The sequence below is a fragment of the Ambystoma mexicanum genome, chromosome 3q (assembly GCF_040938575.1).
Source record: "Ambystoma mexicanum isolate Mex_15411 chromosome 3q, UKY_AmexF1_1, whole genome shotgun sequence".
Lineage (NCBI taxonomy): Eukaryota > Metazoa > Chordata > Amphibia > Caudata > Ambystomatidae > Ambystoma > Ambystoma mexicanum.
The window spans coordinates 882219238-882243278 of NC_090926.1; the positions used below are offsets into that span (position 1 = coordinate 882219238).

The following is a 24041-nucleotide window of genomic DNA, read 5'->3' on the forward strand; positions in this document are numbered from 1 at the left end:
TCGCACATATACATTGAAATTTTTAGAGAAAACTGAGTTAAAAATGTCATGCGATTTGATAGCTGAGACAGAATCGCACATGAATTGAGGTTATTGAACACATCAGTAGTATAAAAACATTTTTGTGGAAAATTTGGGTTGGAGCTTGCGATATTTGGTGCTCGCTCATTGTTAGAAGCTGTTTAATCCACACGAAAGCATTGACAAGTGTTATATAGGAGGAAAGCAGATTTAAGCATGGAAGACATAACTCCATTAGCACACATATGCAAGCAATTGCCAAAACACACACCCAAGCTGAAGAAATATAGTAACTAGTCGGTTAAAGGTACCGCCCACAAGATGTTTATGCCATGGCCACAAAATGGTCTTTATCTAAAGCTGTTTTATAACACATGATGACATATTTGCATGCCACATATACAGGCAAGAATTTAGAAAAACGCCTTGCTGTTCTCGAATTGTGGAAAATGTACGAACAGGTAAAGCAGTAAGAGCAGCCAACAGATTGGATACTTTATGTATGCACAGAGGGCGGTGAGACACCTACCGCGCGACCTGCCCCACCCAAAATGACAATTGAAGGAAGTAAGGACGAGGGATTATACCTGTTGAGGGAACTTAAAACAGCCACGGGGTACAGCAACCCTGCATATGAGTCACCTACACATAGTAGTGATGAAAATCAAGTGTTAGGGAGAATTCTCTCACAATATAACATTTTGGCGAGTTTTCAGTTATATCGGAAAGAGTCTTGGAACCAGAGGCAGCTGCGAACACGACATAAGGAAACGCCTGTTCCACACGCCTTCAGGCTAAAATCATATTTGCTGTTACCAGCTTCTTAGTACAACTATTTTACGTAAAGCGTTCAAAATATAAACCAAGCGGAGCTGGTGAGACGAGGTGCAGAGCAGTCTGTAGCAGTGTGCAGCCTATCCAAATCATTTTGCAGGAAGTGCCTTTAATTGCACCAACACACCGCGGAGCGGTGAACAGAGCTGGTGAGACGAGGTGGAGAGCAGTCTGCAGCAGTCCGCTGCAGACGCGAAGCAAGAGCTCAATGGAGCCGGAAGTGCGGCCAACTGCGGACAAAGGGAAAGCCATGTTAAAGTCTACCCTGCAAGGTAGAAACGAGAAAAGTGAGGTGGGATCGACCATCAGTCCATCGTCCAGAAAAGAACATTTGAAGCTACGAACCCAGGAGGTTCTCTGGATGGAGCAGTCGTACTTAATGAAGTGCAGCATGGAGTCATAGGTAAGAAACCGGACCTATCTCCGTTACCTGTGCCATTGTCGGTGTCCCCCAAGTCTCCAACACCGCTGACGGAAGCGCATCATGATCCGGGAGCTGGAGCTGCCGACATCGAGTGCAAGGAGAGCAGCGCCGCAGAGGAAAGAAGGCAGCGCTCACCACTCCTCCACCCCCCCCCAACACCCAGCCGTGTGTAGTCCGCTGTCAAGGCGAGTGGATCGTGAGCGAACGCCGTCGGAGGACGGCTCTCGCCGGGACCCAAGCAGGACCTTGGCGATGGGGAGGGGTTGAGGGGTGGGACCACAGGAAACAGAGGACAGCACCTCCAACGTTGCGCCCCCGCTCGTGGGGGAGGAAAGGGAAGCCCCGTGTGACGGGACCACCTCTACCCCCACACCGATAATTGCGGATGAGGAAAATAGCCCAGAAAAGAGTCCTCACTTGCTGGGACTGTCTGAGGAGGGGCAGCAAAGGGGCAAAAAACGCGGCAAAGCTTTGGAAATCCCAGAAAGTCCGCGGTTTCCAAATAATGCTAAAAGTCCAACAACGATGACGCCACTCGCCACAACAAACTGAGTTTTTTCAGAAGACCATTAAAATCAAGGTTTTGATTCACTCTGCCAACAAGTGCCAAGACCCCAACCCTCTCAATGGGGTAAAAGCAATAGCTGGTGAGAGAAAGCCTGATAAGGGCAACAAAAAGATCATTGAGATCTCTACAAGCGAATCAAATGCAGAAAGTGAGAATGATGGTGCGCCCGAAGACTGAGACATAATTTCAGCGTGCAGTACAGCCAGTGAACCAGATTACTCCAACAAGGAAACCGAGGGAGAGCAACTAAAGTTAGCTGCCAACAAACACAGGAAAAAAAGAACTAAAACGTAGGGCCGAAAACTTCAAAGCCTAAAATGAACCCAACAAATAAACTGCCATCAAAGGAGTTGAAAGCCAAAGACAGTGAGGGAGTGAAGATGATCAAAAGAGAGGAACCACGCCTAAAAACCTGCCTAATCCACTACTATCATGCCCCCTAAAGGCGTTTTTCACCCAGCAATATAAAAGAAAGTTGATGGCGGAGACCGAAGTCTCGGGTGCAGAGATGCTTGAAGTGGCACTAGAAAATCCGCCGGGGTCAAAACTGAGTAAAACTGACTCAATCTGGGCACCAACAGCTAAACCGGCTGAGGAAAAGTTCGAACATCAAGCAATTTTGACCAAAAGCAGCATGGAAGGAAGCACAACCCCAAAAAAGGGGCGAGGGCATCCGGCCCAATAGAAAATAACATTGTTCCCGAGGCCACAGCACTTAATGACATACTCAAAACAACTAAAAAGGTCTTGCAGATGATCCCACCCGATATAAAAACTAGCGGGCGGAGACAAGAAGGGATCCTACATTCTCCACGCAAACAATGCAGGAGGCCCAACGTTGGGACATTGCCGTGGGCGAAAAAGAGCATCGGCTTGCATGGACAAAGCCCTACCTGGCAACCTGTTTGCTAAGAACGCCCCCTCCAAAGACCTCAGATGGGGACGGACGTCAGCGAGACTCCTCTCATGTGATCCAAAGATCCTCAACCAGTCGAATAGTGATAGACCAGGACCTAAGCACCCCGTTGGAGTGCTCCGCAATGGACATTCCAGCTGTTCCAAGGAGAACTGAGAAAATCCAATCCTCCCCTAAAAATCTCTGCCTTAGCGACATAGCTGCAGCTATGCAGAAAGATTGCCCAAACAAGAAGCCTGACATGATAGCAATCATGTCCGCGATGTCCATTTAATTAGCTCCATTTTGCAAACTGTACGAAGCCATAAAAGCGGAGATTCAAGACAACACGGCAATTCTCACAAATATGATAACAAAAATGTCACACAACGGCTGTGGAGGACCAGAAAAGTATACACCAAAAAACATGGGAAAGTAAAATTGAAGCTCTAGAAAGAAAGATTGAAAGCATGGAGCAATTGACCAGAAAACTAACAACATCACAGATTTCGGTGTCACATAAACCACACGAATTGCGGCCTCAGATGGTGAACAGGGAAACCACTACACCAGCTATGGCTTCAGAGACAAATCAAGACAACCTACTTAAAAAGAAAAAGGTGTCAAATGTCGTAAGCAAAAAGTCATCCGACGGACCCAAGACGCCAAGGGACCAACCAGTTCTAAAACCCAAGAAAACAGGGTCTCACGCAGAGGAGATCCAAGTCCTTGATGTAGGACACCCAGCTGTCTCCCATAAAATAAGATCACTAAGAACAGCGGAGGATTTCATGAAAGACTCTGCCCTAATGAATCCATCACAACACTGGGAAAGAAAAACCACTGAAATAAAGGAATATGACATAAGAACTCACAGAAAAACTGAACTGAACATCCATAAAAAAGACACTGGAGAAGCGAATAAACCTAGAAAAGAGAAAGAACAAATTGACAATGCACATCGTACCTTGACAGAGATGAAAAAGGGGGATGCCCACCAGAGCAACCATGGTTTATCCGAAAGAGGATCATCAGAATGTTCCAAGCACAAGGCCAAGATTCAGAAGTATCCCTGGGCACCAGAATTCAACAAGAGAAGTGGAGGAAAGGGAATCCAAAAGGAACGAAGAGACCCGCCTATTCAAGCTAGAGCAATTAGATTAAAAAAAAGAATACCGAATACTAAACTGATCAAAAGTATTGCAGATAATGAAGAGAGCCAAATCCTTAAGGTATATAAGAACTGAAGATCTCAAGTTAGTGGAGCCGTACCACAGCGATAAAAGAGCAAAGGCATATCTGCATGTAAAAAACAGTGGGAATCACACACATTGAGCTGTCGGCATTTAAAGAAATAGACCAAATGGGCTTCCGCTTGACTGAAATAAAAAAGTGCGAAAGAAATGAGCAAGACACAGAAAAGAATCGACTGAGAAAACATCAATTTCATTACCAATCAAAAACAGGATCTATATCGCTATAATCGATGGAAAATTCCAAAGGCTGATGAAGTCTCATGGGGAAAGTCCCCCTACGGGCAAAGAAATGGAAAACGACAAAGTGATTGGAACCGGAAAGATGAAGATTAAAATATCTAGCAAAAGTATGCCTCAGAAAGAAACCATCCCAATCATGGCATCCGACCAGCAAGTACTCGAAGAAAGGAAGACGAAGAATCCCGGCCCAGAAGTGACTTCACTTCAAAAGCCTTTGAGCCAAAGATCGACGCAAAGGCACCCGACTCAACTCAAACGAAGGGCCCGTGGAACTGGTTTACATCGACCTGGATCAAGAAAAGTGACAAATCGCAGCGACCAGGGCCGGCCCTCAACACATCCACCACCGTAACAAGCGGAGAGGAGCGGCCCGACAAGGATAAATTCAATCTGGGATCCTGGAACACGAGAGGCCATGCGCATCTAACGATCACGGGAGACGTGAGCTTAGGCCTATATGATATACTCTGCCTGCAAGAGACATGACTGATGGACAAACCCTCGCTCGACGGATTCTCTGTGGGAATTTCACCAGCGGTCAAGACAGTCGTCCGGCCTCTTAACAGCAATTAAATCGGGCCTCGGCCTGGCAGAACCCCGGAAGTGGAAAAAACCTATGAAATGCTGGTGATCTTGACAACATGGTCTCAATGCAACTCGAAGAACCGAGAAGGTTGGCTGAATCTTTTAGCAATAATAAACTGCTACTGGAATCCGCAGCGTATGACCATAAAAGCATTCTGCTCAAATATGGGAGCTACTATTGACCAACTATACGAAGAGTTTGAGGAGATCGAAATCATCATATGCGGAGATCTTAACGCGAACTGCAATGAAGAACAACAGGGGCATTCTACCATCCAACGCCCCAAGCCAACAGATGCAACTATGGAACGTGGAAAAGCTTGGATGGAACTTATCAGCTCAAGGAACATCCAAAACATAGTCTCACTCTTTCCGAATCAAATCAACATCCCTACCTGGGAACACTGTTCCTCCAAAGCGACATTAGACTATATATTCATTACAGCTGGTCTAATATCCATATTGTGAGCTTCACCGTTCTAAGAACTGCCAACAGCGACCACAATTTACTGTCATGCACCTGGCAAGGAAGGAGACCGGTGAAAGCAACCTACTTTGCCGCCACCGAAGTAAACTGCCAACAAACACGATTACGCTTAACAGAAGCGGACATCCAGAAAATCAAAATGTCCTGGGACCAGAAAATCCTGTACAACCACTTAAGCATGGCAGACGAAAGACCCAATTACCTTCCGTTACAACTGGCGTACCATAAGCCATCTACGGGAAGACGGACGGGACCAGTCCACCACAAGCATGCATATACCAAAGCCTTGGTGGTGCAAAGAAAAGTGGGCGACAATTAAGAGGAAGGGCAAAGAAAACAAATGCCAAAGAAGACTGGGTGACTTGGCTTTTATAAAGAAAAAGGTACGACGGCTGGCGGAAACAACAAAGAGCAGCACAATATCAACAGGACGTGGAAGAAATGATGAAAAGGCTGGCAACCAACAAATCGAGCAAATTCTGGTCGCTGAGCAAAACTACAAACAATGCACCAAGCATTATGCCGAGCAATGCAGTCTCGGAAGCTAAATGGACAAAGTATTTTACTACTGAATTCGACGTGCCAAAGGAAACTCCTTGTGCGATTGAGCGCAATTCTAACTCTACCTGGGTGGACGTGTCCAATGCCGAAGACATAGAAACAAAATCAGAAACCTAAAAACATCCAGGGCACCAGGGCCCGATGGTCTGACAAACGTCAATCTCAACAGTTCCCTAAAGAGTGGTCGGAAGTGATCGGCACGATTTTTGGGGAATGCGAAAGAAAACAACAAATTCCAGAGTCATGGCAGAAAGCTGTCATTGTCCCGATATATAAGAAGGGCAGTCGGGAAGACCTCGGAAGCTACAGGCCGATTGCACTCCTTGACACCATAGGTAAATGTTTTGCCTCACTCCTGCTGGACCATTTCAGAACCTGGGGAAAAAATCGGCCCATGCAAAGAATCTCCAAATGGGTTTTCCGAAAAATGGCAACACATCGATAAACATCATGATAATCAATATCCTGAAAGCAAAAGTCAAGGAAGGGGTGCCCAAGGTCTACTTAGCTTTCGTTGACCTGTCGAAAGCGTTCGATAAAATAGACCGGAACATGTTGTGGTCGAAACTAGACACCTGGAATTGCCCCCAAGCGGTACTCGACCCTCTCAAAGCGCTTCACTCGCAAACCGCCATAAGAGTTAAGCTAAATCAGCAAGGAACATTGTCGGAGGAAATCAAGGTCAAGCGAGGGGTCAAACAGGGTTTTCCCCTGCCACCAGCCCTATTTATAGCATTCTTGGGAGACCTCCAACAATCTGAAGCAAAAATCAGGACCTTTCAGCCAAAAATAGGAAAAACCACCATCCCACGACTTCAGTATGCGGTCGATGTGATCCTGATTGATCAGATGAAAATCAGTTTGCAGCGTAAATTAACTAACTTGGCAAGATATATTGATGAAAACCATCTTGAAATGAACAAAAAAAAATGTTTTGACAATCGTGAAAGCGTTGAAGAAACAATCCAAACAGCAGTCCTGGTTCCTCGATAACACCAAGATTGAAACGGTAAAAAATATCAGCTCTCTCTTAAAATTGGACTACTCAACGGCAATTGAAACTTTGATCACATTCAGGCGTTCCCTGAATAAATGTAAAAAAAAAGGCAAATTTCCCAAACCTAGTGAGTCCCCCAGTAGCTTTGCTGGATTTTTGGGGTTTGTTTTTTTTCTCCTGCGAAGAGCGAGACTCTTTTCCTCCCACTCTTAGGCATGATTTGAGGTATGTTTTTGACTTATTGTGTGCTTATGGGCTATGGGGTCTTTTACTCCATAGGGTATCATCTGTTTTAGTGTATGTGTTACACAGCACCCTCAGTGCAGCAACACAGGGGTGTCATAGTGACCCCCAAACATAGACTCCATAGCCTGGGACTGACTACTGTCTCCCAGGGAATGTAAAGTCACCATTGGCTTTACTAGTCCAAAATTGTGAACAAAACCAGTACAAACCATCATATTGTGGAAGTACTGGAAGGGGTTAATTAGTTTGCCCATGTGTCTCTTTCCAAGGGGGCACTGTCCACTCCCCCCCCCCCCACCTTGTCGAGTTTCTGGCTGGTGGCAGTGGTTACCACACAAAATATTCCACCAGAATATTTCCTATGGGATTTTCCCATTGATTTTAAACGCACCACTTTTTGGTGCAATGTTAAAGATACCGCCGGTTTATTTAATATAAAATCACTGGTTGGGTCTTTTCATCAGAACTTTTTTTTAAAATGGCGTTTGTCTGTCTCTGTAACTCCAACCAAGGTCAGGCCCTTTGTTCCACTTTTTGGCGGGCTTCTCCACAGAAGCCCTCCAACTGGTGCCACTCTGTCTGGGTTCCACAGGATGTGTGGGTGGGGGAATTGGCACCCTGGACTGCGTTGCCTTAGCAACCCAAGTAGCACTCTGTTCTGATTGGCCCAGTGGTGAGCTGCCCGGCTCACCACTTAGCATGTATGAGTGACAGCTAGGCTGTTGAATGGGGGTTTTTCTGCATAAAAGCAGGGCTTTTGGGACTGGAACTTCAGAAGTCGCCACAGGACCTAAGAAATCCAAAGAGGGGAGAAGCTGAGCCATCTGCGACGACGACACCACCGGTGGAGCCCTGCTGCAACGACCTGACCACTTTCCCGACGACAAGAGAAGATCTTCTGCTGAAAGAGTCTTCTTCCTCTGAGCTGGTGGGATCAACCAGTTCGCCAGTTCGCCATTTCGCCCTCCAGGACGTCTCTTGGTCGAATCGCCAGTGCCAAGCACCTCGGCGGCCGGATAGACAAGCTTCACCACTGTGACTGCGAATAACAGGAACACATCTTTTACCGAACGAACTGCGTGGCTGGTCTCTTCCCTGGGCAGTGCAACGACTCCAAGTTTCCTCCTCGACGAGATCTTCTCTTCCCCTGGTCTACACCATGAACTGCACCCGCTGCCAGGAACAACTGCCTCCGCTGGAGCTTCCTCAACTTTAAAGGTACTGTTCCACCTGTCCTGCCATTCTACGGTTTGCTAAAGGTGACCCTTAAATCCTTGGCTTTCAACTGGGTTGGCCCCCAGACCTTCTAACTTTACCTTCTGAATCAACCCAACCTCTTTTGAACATTTTTACAAAGACTTGAATGCAATTCTAAACTGCGTGATCTTGGGCACATTTCACTTTGCTCCATTTAAAGTGGGCCTGGCCTATGAACCCTGGCTCTACAGTAGACTCTGCCTTCACTAACTTGTTTTGGTCTTAGAAAAGTGTTGGGAACTTTTTTATTTTTATGACCTGCCTTTTTCTCTCCCTTTTACTTAATTGTTGGAGTGCCATCTAAGTTACACGCTCACATCTGTTTTCACAAATAGTGGTGTTTTGACTTAGACTTGTCAAATAATTCTTAAGGGAGGTGTGTATACTTTTCTGATTGTGTTTGAACTTGCTTTTGATTAATAGTGCTAGTGTATTTTCTAAAGTGTGTTAAATAAATAATTATATACTTTTGATACAAAGCTCTGGTCAGTGTTTGCTTGCTCTACTGTGTTTTTAGCCCTATTGTGTATCCTCTGTATACTGCCCTACTCTTGTCGAGAGATGTCGGACTGCTCAGCCACAGCTACCAGGTAAATCTGAATGGTGCAGACTGCTACCAATTGGGTTTACTGCATACTCCTGTAGTCTTAATCTTCTTGCAGTGGTCCCCAAGGGAACTCCACAGGAGTCTGCCTAACATCAAAGGAAGGATAAGGACAAGAATATTACCTCTGCAGTCTCAAGAGACAAGGGGAGACACAATGATGAAAGGGAAAGGTCAGGCACAAACAAGTGCATCTCGCGACAAGGAGAGGGAAGGAAAGAGATGGAAAGGGAGCAAAAATTGAACTGACAAGATAGCATTCGTGAAAGACGAATGGATGGGAGGACACATTTTATTGAAATTCGATGGTAAAGGCATTGATGACGCAAGACAAAAGGAGAGGTTAGATGAGACACAGAAAGGGGAAAGAAAAGGAGTTAAGAGACGAAAGGATAAGAAGGAAAGACAAAGTCAAGAACAGCTATATCGCGAAGAGCAAGTAAAACCGCTCAATCGCAACCCAAAAGCAGCCTATGATCAAGACAGACAAACATCAAAGGTTAGAAGAGCAAAGGATACGTGAGATAAGAAGACGAAGAGCTGAGGAAATTCGAAGGGCAGATGAACGAAGAAATGAAAAGAGAAAGGAAGAAGATGGGGTCAGAGAAGAGGCAAGGAAATGCAAAGAATTTGATGACGATATCGAACACAAGCGAAGACAGAGGGCACGCGATCTTGAGTATTTGGAGAGTGAGGTTAAAAAACCCAATCTAGTTGTAGACTGGGAAGACATCGAATAATTCTTCCCTGCGTACGATTCAGTATCGGGCACGTCTAGGGCAAATATTGAAGATGACTTCGACACCAGAAGCATCGGAGAAACGATCGATAAAATATATGATGAAATGGGGCTAGAACAAATTACCCCAAGGAGGGGGGGAGGACGAGCGCTTGGAAAGCACTCAACTGTATGATACTGAGGATATCACCCGAAGTAGTGGGAATAGGGAACTATCCCTGGACAGATTAGAAATCAGTAGAAACAATGAAGACACAAGAAGTTGCGTGGATTGAGGACAAACAATGTCTGACTTCGAAAGGGAGGAGCGCGTGGAAAACTAAGAAGGGAGGCGGAGCGAAAGACGACTCCCAAGGGAAAAAGGGATACAATGGTCAAACTACCGTGTCTGCACCAAGGGCATCGGAGTCAGCCACGCATTTTGACTGGCATGAAGGAGCACCTCATAGTCAGAGGGGGGTGTCTTCACCGCCCTATGCCGACAGACTGAGGACATTGTCAGGTAGACGGCGATGTGGGAATATTACCCCTGCTATAGACAGAAGAACAATGAGAGAAGAGAAAGAGGGCTACGCATTCCAATTTCGGCTACTAGAGAAAGAGGGAGTGAGACCACAATATATTCCATGGCCACATGTATCGAGAGAACTTGAAAAACGAGCTTCCAATGCTGACATCGGGAGCCGGAAAATGGATACATGAGTTAGAAAAAGTGACAGGAGGAAACATGTTAGCTATAGGGGAGATTAAGGGTCTCCTAATACTTACATACTTGGTGAGAGAGCCGACGATGTGTGGGCACGAGTAGGCTACCCTGGCATAACCACAATTAATACCGCGCATGACAGAGCGCCATTTAACAATTGTAGAGCCGCAGTATGGAAAGCACTACGAGTGCTTTACCCAGATACTTCCGATATAGGAGCTATAATGACTCAAAAATGAAGGATTCTGAGGATCCGTTAATTTATGTACAGAATTTCCAAGTGGCGTGGGTGCTCGAAACGCATGAATCTTGAACAAAATGAATACCTGTGTTTTAACATATATTGTGCCAAGGGTTGCCATAACCGGTGCAGAAACAACTCAAGAAATTGGTAGGAGTTGAGGCTAAACCTAGGGCTGAATTACAGTTGACTGTCGCACATTATTGTAGACTGCTACAGGAAAAGAATTGCAAAAAGGAAGCAACTCGAAAGGGTGAGGAAGCAAAATTGGTGCAGAAGAAACTATCAAAGTATGCTCTTGAAGGAGCCATGCTAACTAGCGGAGCTGAACAAAGCATGCAGCAGGTGGCTAGGCCACAATAGAATAATCAGGGTAATGTAGGGTTTTATCTATGGGGAAGAGGATTTAGGGGAAGAGGATGGCAGAGCAATCAGGGAGGTTTCCAAAATAATCAAGGAGGCTTCCAAAACGTGCAAAATGGAAACCCAGATGTCTCTAATGGGCAAATATTCCGACCACCACCAGTATGTTGGTTGTGTGGAATGACAGGGCATTTGTGCGCGCCACATTGGCAAAGCCAACAGGAACCGTTGCAAGTGTCACACACGATGAGCACAGGGCCGACCCAGAACCCTAGAAGGGGAAGTAACTATGGCAATGGGGAAAATCCACAAGTGCACAATGTGCCAAACTTGAATATGAACTAGGACAGCTCACTGGGAACCCTGATGTGCTCTATCCTATCAGTGACACCAGACCCTCATAGGGAACCTAGGGTGGATGTCGTAGAGGGTAAAGTATATTCCTTCCTAGTGGACACGGGTGCAACACGCTCGTGCATACGTGAAGGCAAGTTTTCCTTGTCCAGCGAGGCCATAGATACTCAGTTTTACAGGAGCTCACAGTCGAGTTGCCTTTACAAATGCACTCCCAGTCTCCATAGGAGAGTGCGAAATGCATGTACCTTTTATTGTATTCACGTCGGACCCCAGTAAACATTTTGGGTCGAAACTTAATGACAAAGTTGAACATGACAATTTTGTTCACAGAGGAGGGCATAATATGCGCACTACAGGAATGCACTATTCAAATGTATGTGAGATGATTAGAGCATACTCAGGGCACATAGCCATGAGAGCCATACCATTAGAGCCAGAAATGCTTGCATATGGCATGCGTGTGCTTATGGCGGGATTGCCAGGCCTTGCAGACAAAACCCTGAGAGCCCCTGATGAGTTCCTATTCAGACCAAGAATGCTGATGCATGAGGAGGAGGGACAAGTATTTCCCTTGATAAAACACACAGCTGCAGTGCGAAGGAAAGTGGTATTGGTTGACCGTACGATGATGAAGGCAGACAATGGTGCGCGATAATCGCCATCGAAGAAGGATATCGAGTGACTGACGTCACCGATGACGATTTATTTGAAGAACAAACAGACATAGGAGAGACAATGGTAGAAGTAAGTCTCACCTTTTTGGTAAAGATGATCAAGAGGGAGGTACCTCAGAGAATGATGCTAGCATTAAACCGTCCTGAATATTTTGATGACTACATGGCCCAGGTGCCTGTCCCAGTATGGACTACAGGACCTTATGACGTAGGCCTCTTGAAGGGGGTGGGAGAAGTGACAATTAAGCTAAAGCCAGGAGCAATTCTGCCCAAGGCACGACAATATCCCATGCCCAGAGAGGCAGATGAGGGGATTTCTAAGACAATTTCTGCCATGATGGACCAGGGCATCTTGGTGACGTCAGAGTCATCATGTAATACATCAGTGTATCCGGTCAAAAAATCAAAGGGAGGGTCTTGGCGTTTAATTCAGGATTTACGCCCAATAAATGATATTGATGCCGAGTTCCCTGTAGTCCCTAACCCGGCTACAATTCTATGTAATCTACCTGTTGAGGCAAAATATTTCATGGTGATTGACTTGAAAAATGCATTTTTCTCAATCCCCTTGCACCGTGACTCACAAGATCTGACGTCATTCACGTTCAGACAAATGCGTCTGAAAAGCACAAGGATGCCACAGGGATACTGTGAGTCTCCGTCCATTTTCAACAGAGTCCTGCCGATGGATTTGAGCAATATTGCAGTAAAGTGTCATCCTGCAGAATCTGCAGCACAACAGAAGAGCAATGCAGGCACAATTCTGTTCAACTACGGACTATACTGGCTGAGAAAGAATATAAGGGTGACAAGGAAAAGTTACAATATTGTCAACAAGAAATTCTGTATATAGGCCAGCTGATCTCGCATAAAGGCAACAAAGTGACCCCAGAAAGGGCTGAAGCCATATTGAATACGGCTAAGCCACACACAGTAAAGCAAATGCAGAGCTTTTTAGGCCTGTACAACTATGTTAGGGTATGGGTTTTCAATTACAGCTCTTATACTAAGCCTTTACTTCAAGCCCTAAAGAAGGCCAGAGTGACTAAAGAAAACATTGAATGGTCTGATGCCATGTAGAAAGGGTTTGCCAAACTCAAAAGAGCTATTTGTACAGCTCCAGTTCTCGGGATTCTAAATTATGCAGAGGAATTTTATCTATTTTCGCATTCAGATGGCAGCGTCATGACGGCAGTGCTCGCTCAAAGAACCTCCTTGGGGTACAAGCCCTTGGCATATTACAGTGGGAATCTGGACCCAGTAATGAAAGGTCACTTCCCATGCGAACAAAGTTTAGCTGCCGCAGCGTTCGCCATAGAGAAGGTGACAACCATTGTAATGGGAAGCTCCATGACGACGTACGTCGAGCACTCATTTGCCATTCTAGAGAAACCAAAGGGCACATTGACATCTCAGAGAGCTTCTGCTTATGAAGTGATCATATGACAAAAAGTCAACCTTGAAGTTACTTAGCTATAAACCGTACTTATTGCACATGCCTCATTTATGTCATTACTGGTTATCGCCTCCATTGCCTTTATATCTTGTATATAACTGTTGTTTACCATGTACTGTGCCTTGTAACTTGTACTAAGCGCCCTTTTACTCCTGGGTCCGGAGCGCTATAGAAATAAAATAAACAAACAAACATATCAAACCCATTGATTAAAATAGTCCGATGTAAGATAGTAAACCCAGCTATGTTTATAGCAGAACCAGTCACTGAAGGAGAGCCGATACATCACTGTGCAAATTGGTTTATAGTCATAATCCCAAATTTAGAAATCCCGAAAAAAAAATCTTGCATAAAAAAGGCCGAAAAAAAAATATCATTTTTTTTTGACGTTTTTTGTTGGAAATGGGGGGGGTTCCCCCCAACCCCCCCTTTTTTTTTTGTTTTTACTTATTTTAATTATATAACTAGAGCCAAAAAAAATTATGAAAATTCGATATTTTTTTTGTCTGGATTCTGAATTCGAGATTATGACTGACCACCGTGCAAATTATGAAGAATTACATGATGAAATCCCCAGGGGGAAAGAAAATGCCTTGGCAGGAGGAGAGATCGTCTTTATTGACGGGTCTTCGAGGATCGACCAAAGTGATGGGCAAAGATACACAGGCGTTGCTGTGATAAAGCACACAGCGAATGGAGAGTTTCAAGTGCTTCTTAGTACTCGAATATCATCTCATTATTCAGGACAGGCTGCAGAATTATTGGCGTTGATACTCGCCATTGAGAATCATGCAGACCAGGAAGTAACAGTGTACAGTGACTCCGCCTATGTAACATCAGCAGTGTACGCAGGCTTAGCCTGCTGGAAAAGGAGGGGCTACCTCCGAACGGATGGCACGCCAGTGCAGCACATAGCCTTATTGGACAGGATGATTAAGGCACTAAAGCTCCCAGTGAGCATAGCGGTTGTGAAATGCGCCGCCCACACCAAAGGGACAGATTTTATCTTACGCAGAAATCAAGCAGCAGACACGGAAGCCAAGCGAATGGCATCAAAAAGTGAGACGGTTATGGCAGTGGAAGCTATCCATGCCAATGGACTAATGACGCTTACACGAACCGTACCTGAAGGTTACAACAAGCTGGGGCAAACACAGTTGATGAAAGTCCAAAGGGAAGCACCACAGGGAGAGAAGAACCTGTGGAAACATTGAGGGTGTTCTTTAAACCCCTCTGACAGTGTGTGGCAACAGGACAGCACTGGTAAACCAGTAATGCTTGTAGCCCTATCAAAAATAGCGCTGGAGCAGTTACATTACCCAGTGCATATGACAAAAGAGAATCTAGCATCAACGCTCGCGCAAGATCAACGCTCGCGCAAGACTGGTTCATACTGGATTTAGCTGAGCATGTTGCATTCTTTATGGTGAATTGCATAATCTGCCAGCAATTCACCACTGGGCACACACTAAAAGTAATGAGGAGTCATCCCCAGGCCAAATGGGCCTTTTCAGCACTTGCTTGTCGATTACGTCGACATGATTCAAGTATGTAACGGGTATAGATACTTAATTGTTGTGGTGTGTCCATTCTCTAGATGGATAGACAGGTCCATGTACACACCCAAACTACTTGTGCGGCCACATTTTTAGTGAGGGAAGTGTTCCCAAGGTGGGGGGTGTGCGAAGTCATGAGATCAGATAATGGCCCTCACTTTGTCAATGCCTTGTTCGAACAGATTAGCTTGCTGCTTGGTATAAAGCACAAGTTCTCATCGGCGTATCATCCACAAGGAAATCGGATCTGCGAGAAGCTTTAAAGGAAAAAATAGACAAGTTGAAGCTTAATCTAAAGAAGGGATGGTTGCACTGCCTATCACTGGCACTGTATGCTCTTTGGAACCAACCTGGCTCCGACCATCATTTTACGCCACACGAGGAAGAATGAGAACTCCCCTAACACCCCGAGATAGAGCTAGATGTGATGCCCAGTCAACAGTAGAGGTTTTAGGGTCTGAAATGCAAAGCTATCTGAACTGTATGACATCTTGCCTTACTGTCATTTCAGACCAGCTGCAGCAACAACGAAAAGGGTGCAGCGCATCACAGAACACAGGAGACACTACATCAGACTCAGTTCAAGGTCTACGTGTTCCACTCGTCTTCCCTGGAGACGCCGTCCTGGTGAGAAACCATACAAGGAAAAGGTGGGACGAGCCAAGATTCAATGGTCCTTTCATCATAAAGGACTGCACTCCGTCCGCTGTGAAGCTACAGGGCAGGAGAGCGTGGATTTTTTTCGGTGATATCAAACCCTACAGCGGAGAAGGCCCATGCCTGCACCCCAACGAGAGGAATCGACGAGCAACGGGGAAGAACCACAGCACGTGCAGACAGATCCATGACGCGGAAGGACGCATGACCAGCTAGACAAAGACAAAACTTTTGTGCAAAAATTGTGGCTTCATTTTGGACATTCCTCTAAGAAGAAAAGGAGATGAGGACATAAAAAAATGGACACTTTGTGCATCCTAGTTGCAGGGTGAACAATAAAATTGCATGTGTGGCCACAACATAGTCTGACTTTGAACTTGGACTGAGGCACGCTGAAGCCTTGATTAGAAAGGATATGCCAAATTTTGATCGAGGACACATAAATTGGAAGAAAATACAATACCCAGATTCCTTCCACACCGAGACCCTATTTGGAATCACTTATGGTGTCCCTCACTAGAGATAACACAAAGGACGTGGTCACCTATTTCAACCTAATGCTAAGATCATACCCATCATTGGTAGGGAGGCTCACAAGTGTCAGACTTTCTCCAAGATCCTGAAAACGAAAAAATAATACAACTGCTTACTGTCATTGCCGAACAGTTTATTATACTCCCTGAATCCAGTGAGAAAGAAGCAAATGTTCCCGACACAGGCGGAAATAGATGAGCTCATCAACAAACTGTTCTTTCGCATAATTGAAGACTGTCCAACTATTGTCTGGAGAACAACTGATACACTGGCATTCCTTCGAGATCCAACGAATACGGAGAACCTAAGTTGTCTCTTAAACAACATAATATTTCTGGTCATATTCCATGCGAACGGACAGTGCAGACATTGTTTACATCAAGGAGAAAACCTATAATCCTGAACCACAGAAAGACAGGACAGATGTCCTTGTCACCAGAAGACAGCAGGCTGGCACACAAGGTCCTCTTTCGCCTAGTCACTGACTTTTCCAGAGCTAGTGGGGAGACCAATCGATGTGGACGTCCTCACATTCATCAGAGATCCAGCTAATGTTGCACAAATGAGAATGCTCCTGCATGGGATCGTACTTCAAGTGGAACTTTCCAATGATCGGAGAGATTATCTGGAGATTTTAAGGAAACTTTCCGCCCAGGGACAGATCGAGGAAGCAGTCGAGGACTTCACTTGTTGTACCTGTTATTTTCCTTCCTATTCTTCTCATACTGATCAGTGTCCAACATGTCCTCAGGACTGAAGCAGATTCGGGGGTGGATGGGAACTTACCTACTTTGAACATGCACAGTAAAGGGGCTCGCTGAAGTACTACTTAATTTGATTTTTCCACAGTCTAGCAAAAGAACTGTATCCTGAAATAAGAGACAATTATCACTTGCAAGAAGGGGCGGGGGCACTTGTAAACCATCTAACACTTGCAAACGCCATATTTGAAAGACGATATTGGTAAAGAAATATTAACATTGACATTTGGCGAATGATCGAGATGGGGGCCCAGAGCAGCAACCTGGTCCTCCCACAAGCAGAGAAGCACCCCGGCTTCTCTGTAAGGAAATGCTGCCGCCTAACATATCGAACCGCCATGTACTTATGTATTGTGTTTATCATTGTTTTACTGTCATTAACGATCAGAACTGCATTCCTTATTGGTGCACGAAGCGGTCCAATTTCAGTGCACCCACCTGCTGATACACGCATGAAACCCACAAAAGCACCCAGACCTTATAGTCATTCCAGTCCCTAGAAGATCTGATGGTGGAGTGAATGAACTTGAAATGGATGTAATTGGCAACGATACACACACACTTGTGGTAACGAATGAAAGGAAAAGCCAGAGACAGGTTCGGCAAGAAATGAATGAAGAAAAAACACTGACAACTAGACACACACTGAATGCACACGAACCAGGCCTAGCATCAATGACTGTAGAACCACAACCAAAGCAGCAGAAAGGAAGAGACTGCCTGCCATAAGAAACTTCACAGAAGCTGTCCTGAGAGAACAAGAAGAGGTAAAAGAAACGCCAACAGAAGCAGTCCTATCACAAACTCTTGAGAAAACAAAATCCAACACTGAGAAACTCTCTGTAAGGACACAAATGTTAGTAGACGTACTATTCCCGTACATAGCCAGAGTGAGGAAACTGCATGAGGAACTGAAAAATAAAACCAGAGACTGCATTACCCAGCATATATGTTCCAACACACGGGACATGTACCAGTTTCACAAATACAGCCAAATACCGGACCAGTCTCAGGCTGGTTGGCATGGGCATTTGCACGCAGCAAAGAAAGGATGCCTGAGAACCCTCCAGCAAGAAAAAGCCATACAGACGCATTCAGAGATGAAGTAATAAAAAACTACACGAAAACCTTAAGAATCAAGAGAAGCCTGCATGAAGACCACCATGAACTGAACGATTACCTGGATAGCACAGCACACCTAGGTAACATTTGGTACTAGCACATGAAGGAAGTTGGAAGACAGAATTCTGAAGGGGGAATGCTTTGTTTGCACACTCCTGCTGTACAGCATGGGGCAGTCCAAGATCTTTGTAGCTGTAGAAATTGATGTCCAGACAGCACGCTGTCTTTCACACGTAACCATATGCAATACCAGAGGCCAGTTCATGGGAAGTGAAACAGAGCTCATACTAGGAATCATGTGATCAGGTATGAGAAGCCCCGAGGAGCAGGAATAAGACGGGATGTGAACCCAAAACTAAATGTCCAAGGGAAAACTCTAGCAGAGGCTCAAATTTGGAAAAACGGAGGCCAAATGCAGATTTGGGGAACAGTGCTTTCACCAAACGGATGGGAAAAAGGAGTCATGATCTGCAGAGCATGGATGGTCCTCGGAGCCTGCAAGGAGGCAATTGAAAACTCACAAAGACTGTGCAAATCACTATGGCCTAAACTTACAAAACTACTAACATGGGTTGAAAACAGATGAGGACGCTTGCAGATAGTGCCAATAGAAAGCCTGAAATTGTGCTTCAGGAACGACGCAAGAAAAATGGGGGAGAATCAGAACTGCAGACGAATTTGTGAGGTTCCGGGAATGACTCATGGGACTGCAGTGATCATGGATCATTATTGGGCATGTGGATCCAAAACGTACATCAGACTGTCGAAAAACTGCAGAGGCATATGCACAATAGTGAACGTCCACGTTCCAGCACTAGTGATCCCGAAGAGTGACCTAAATATTGACAGTTTTCCGAAAGCAGATGCTCACCTGAGGAAGAAGAGATCTGTGGAACTAATAACCCGAATGAAGAGAGAGAATTACTTCTCTGCCAAATCGGAAGAAGCATTTCATGCAATCCCATATAAACATAGGCTGTTCAGCCTCACCTCATCAGTGTTTACGATTTTCATGCCACGAATCCAAGTTGGAGTAATTATTAAATACTTGCAGATAACCAGATGGGAGTTACTGCAAACCATCAACACAACAATAAAAGGATTCAATGCAATCAAGGAAGAGTTAAGAGCCATCCGACTGACTCTCCAGAACAGATATGTACTTGACATGATCAGAGCTATGGATGGAGGAGTTTATGCAATATTAGGAGAATCATGTTGCACATTTATACCTTCTCACAACGAGGAAAATGGAACTTTAACGGAAGCTATAAGTATGCTGACAAGCCTGCAGAACCAGATGATCAATGAAACCGACAAAGTTGATGATGACAGCTGGTTTGGATCACTGTTTTCATGGGTTCCACAATGGATGGCAGATGCATTCAAGTTCCTGGGAGACTTGCTAGTGATATTACTAGGATTTTGTGTTGTCAAGATAATCTCGCAATGCCCTAAAAGTGCGAAGAAAGCCATAGGGATGAAGATCATGATTGATGTCAAACCAGGATGGAAGCCCAGAGATCTGACTGATTAAGAAATAAGAGACTTTGTGAAGGCTAGCAAGCACGCACCGGAAGGTACAAAGTTTCTTTATCCCAGAAAATGCAGAAATTATGAAGGAAAATTATTTACTGCAGCCCAAATGGACAATGCCGTCATGATGCCTACCCCGGGGGACCCAGACCAAGCCCAACAACCCCCGCTCGGGGCTATTTGGGTGCAGTCCTGGCGCCAATGGCACCAGGCTCATATGGAAAATCAGTCCTGGCGCCATAGGCGCCAGGCTCATAGATTAAAACTTACCTGATGCAGACCATGCTGCAAGAGCTCCAAGCCAAACAAGGCTTGGAAGGGACTATTTTACCTAGGGACTATTTTTTTTACTCGGGTGGGGCTGGGGAGGAATACTTACCTGGGACTTCATTGGTGGCTATTTAAACCACGCCCGAAGAGCAGCACACGCTTCACGTTATTCTGCATCCAGCAGCGTAACGCTCACCGTGCCTGCAAGTCTGCATCCAGTCTTCTGCCACGCCCGCCTCGAGTTTGGAGCTCCTAGAAAAAGGGAAAAAGAAGGAGAAAAGGTTAGAACAAGAGCAATACCTTTGATCCTTACCTGAATTCCCGAACCATCGCGCCTTCGAGCTGGAAGAAAGAAGTTATTTTATGCGCGTCGCCTCGCCTGCTGCAGCGCTGCGCTGAACTCACCGGCCTTCGCAGCATCGTCACATTTCACTGCATCCTCCATCATGTTCCCGCCGCACTCCGGCACCTAAGGAGAAGACAAGAACAGCAAGGTGAGCCAAGGGAATACAGAGGAATACCCCCCATAGACTTACCTGATTTTACCACCGGGGGTACTATTCTTCTTCACGGGTCGGCGCAGCTTCCACTGCATCCTAGCCGAACCGCAGCCCCTAAGGGGAAACAAAAGGACAGCAAGGTGAAACAAGGGACGAACAAGGGGAACCCTCCTCACCACAAAGGACTTACCTGATTTTACCGCCGAAGGCATTATTCCCCGAGACTTCATACTTTCTCTCAGCCCCTGAATAAGGGAGAAAGCAACAGGTTACATATGGACATTTATTTTATCGAACTGTGTTGGATAATAAAAATCCTTACCAGAACATTACCACTTGCCACGAGGAACTCTTCAGTAGGGTCAAGCTGCAACCTGCAAGGAATCGGACAAGAGTGAAAGTCAGGCATTTGAACTCTTACGAACTACATACTTATGGCGTCTTGCCGAGAATATCGGAGTCAATATTGTCCTGGAACTCGCCAATTCCTCCGAGCCAGTGAAGCAACTGGTTATCTACGCGCCCCTGCGCTCAATGCAGGATGGAGAGCTCATCTTTTCAAATCTTTTCAAATCATCAGGTGAGACTATAAGAGGGGACATCCAAGGTGATCAGTGGGGAGAACAGCGGGGTGGGGGGTATTTACGCTCCACTCCACGGGTGGTTAATTCCCTTTCTCCATTTACAGAAGAATATTCCTACGGGCCAAGCAAACAAAGCTAGGTGGGCCAGTCCAGTCCGTCATCTCGGCCCTACGCGTCACATTGGTGGAGTCCCAAATAAAGCCTGCACTCCTGTCGCCCATTTTGAAGTACCAGGAATGTTCACACCGAAATACGATACGTATGAGGACCAAATAAACCAGCAGAGAACCACTGTAGGGCTCTGCCCAGTGTCTATAAGAACAATACCTATTGAAGTACCAATAACCAGACAACCATGGGCAGTAAGGTACCCATTGAGACAACCCAACCAGCAAATGAGACGAAATGAAGACTGTTTAAGTACTGTACAGGAAGAAACCAAAAAGTCCTTAATGGAAGATGAATGGTGACCTCACAAGGGATTAGACTAACGCACCCATAGAAGAAATGACAACCAAAGGACGACACGAAAAGACAGAACTCCATGAATAAGGATGTTGTGAACCTATAAGAAGAAAGCGATGCTAGAATACAAAGAAGCTTAAAGTTGTAAGCAGGATGACGACAATCAACCAGCTAACGCCTTTACATATGCTTGTAACCGCAAGAAAGCTAAGAAAACAGTGCGGCTTGCTATGCTAAGTAGAAGAATAGAGCGGTGTGTGCCATTGTACACAATCTACCTCAAAACGAAGCACATTGTATAAGTGATAGTCCACTTTGCACTAAAAAGCAGAAACGACCCAGGTTACTATAGGCCAAACGTAAGAAGATTCATCTTCTAGCAGACACAAGGAAAGAAAGCTGAATCGAAACTCAGCAGAGGCAGCTTGTGCCTTGGGAAGCCAAGGTCCCATTGATAGAAGCTATGAACAGTAGCTACTTTTAATTTAAGCTAAGAACAGAATATCCTGCCTCTGTAGAATCAAGATAAGAAGGTGAAGGCAGGTGGCGGGTGAAACGGAAATCTGATACACAAATTGAAAGAAACGAGGCAAATCCATGGTGTGGTAGCACGTGACCACCCGAGCTAGAAGAGGCACTGATTCACACCTACGCTTGGCACCCACCCAGACCGATATCAGAACTTTCTCGAGACAAGAAGATCCAGTTTCGAGGCCAACCACAGTGAACTAATTGACACATAGCCCATAAAGTGATGATTGATTGCAGGAAGGCACAGTGAATTGGGGGACACCCTGCACCTGGTTGACCGTTCTGCGTGCTGCTAAGCAAAGTGCAAAGTTATGCATGGGGTTTATGCCAACCCAATCACAATGGACCAAATAATCTAGGGTCCTATAGTTGGTAGAACCAATGGGACGTCTTACTTTTAGTGACGTCTACATTAGTAATTTTTGAAGGAAGGGCTTAGATGCCCACCTGACAGTGTTTACCCAATCTCCTCACTCCGTTCCCATATACAGATATAGCACCTATATTAGTTACCTTTTCCTAACCAATAGAATTGCATGTTAACTTTTGAGTGTTACACATCAGATTATGATGTGTTTTGAGTATGTTATGTTTTGTATGATGTTTGAGTGTGACAGATCGCATCTCTGATTTCCATGTTTCCCCGTTTTTTGTACTTGTCATTAAACTGACTCCCCTTTGCCAAACCATTGAGTTGTCCTTATCGATTGGTGTTGGAGTAAGAAAACCTGCACCCCCATCCATCTCAAGGTGCAGCTATCTTGTCTTAAAGTACGCTGGAGCAAACCCTGACTCTATGGGCCGGCCGGGGGTCTCCCCAGTACAAGTGCTACTGCTCGGTAACACCTACTGTCTACTCTGTCATGTACTGATGGTATTCACCAAAAAAGCAGGCTCACTAACTCTCACGGACTTACTACCTGTCCATACATTCTCGTTGATTAGTACGAATAGGGTTGTGCATGATTGTGCCGTTCATTCTTCTAGCCGTCCTTACTCTTACTACTCTCCTTCTCCTCTGTCCTACTCTACCCTCATTTTCTCCTCTCCGCATCCTTCTCTCTCTCTCCTATGTTACTACCTTCCTTCCTACCACTCTCCCCTCTACTACTACTACTACTACTACTACTACTCTAGTTTCTCCACACTAGTTTTACGTTCAGTCTTCCCCACTCCTACTTTTCTTCAGACCCTACCACTGCTATAACACTCATTACTACTGCTCACTGCTACTACTCTCCTTTCTCTGCACTTCCCTCTGTTGACTTTTATACTACGTGTCCTTGACTCCACCCATTGATGTTACTTAGTCTGTCCTACTACTCGCCACTCACAATGCACTACTTCTGATCTCCTCTTCCACAAACCTAGGGATATGGTGCCCTGCTCACCCTTCTTCACTCACTCGCATCCCTAACTACTTCTCTCCTGCACTCTACTAGCCTCACTCTGTCCCTCGCATACTGACTACTACCCCACTCCTCTATTCATATCTCACAGCAGCTCTATCTCTCTCCCACCTTCTATTCAACTGCCTCCTCACTCCCTACCCTGCAAAATACACAACTGGTACCAATCTCCATCAGAAATACCTCAACTTTGCTAAGCTTTCTACCAACTCTCCAACACTGCTCCACCTCCCATCCTGCACCTGGTCTTTTGGTCCACCTTCACCTCTTCCTGTACCCTCACCCAAACAATCTACACTCTGCTTATCATGCTGTCTGCTTTTATATTGCAGGGCTGGGGGTGCTATGCATCCCTCCCCTTTCAATTGGATGCATGGCTTACCTGAACCTCTGCACCAATCGGGACGTGCCTTTCCACCAGGGGTTGGATTACAAGTGAAAGGCTTTAAAACCCCCACTAACCTCTTGGCCCTTTTCCAACAGGTTTTTCATTAGTATGTTTCTTTGTTGTGCTCTGTAGCTGGAAATTTGTTTTTCTGCTTGGGTGGTGAGTTTCGCGTTTTCCAGGGATGCTGATCACTGTTGGGATGTGGTGCTGGCATATG

The 24041-nt window shown here is 45.5% G+C and overlaps 1 protein-coding gene across 3 annotated transcripts in view; it reads left to right on the forward strand.

Annotated features, from left to right (window-relative positions):
- Window positions 1-24041, forward strand: part of CEP95 (centrosomal protein 95) — a 1206983-nt gene that overhangs the window by 364411 nt on the left and 818531 nt on the right. The gene's annotated exons all lie outside the window — the stretch shown is intronic.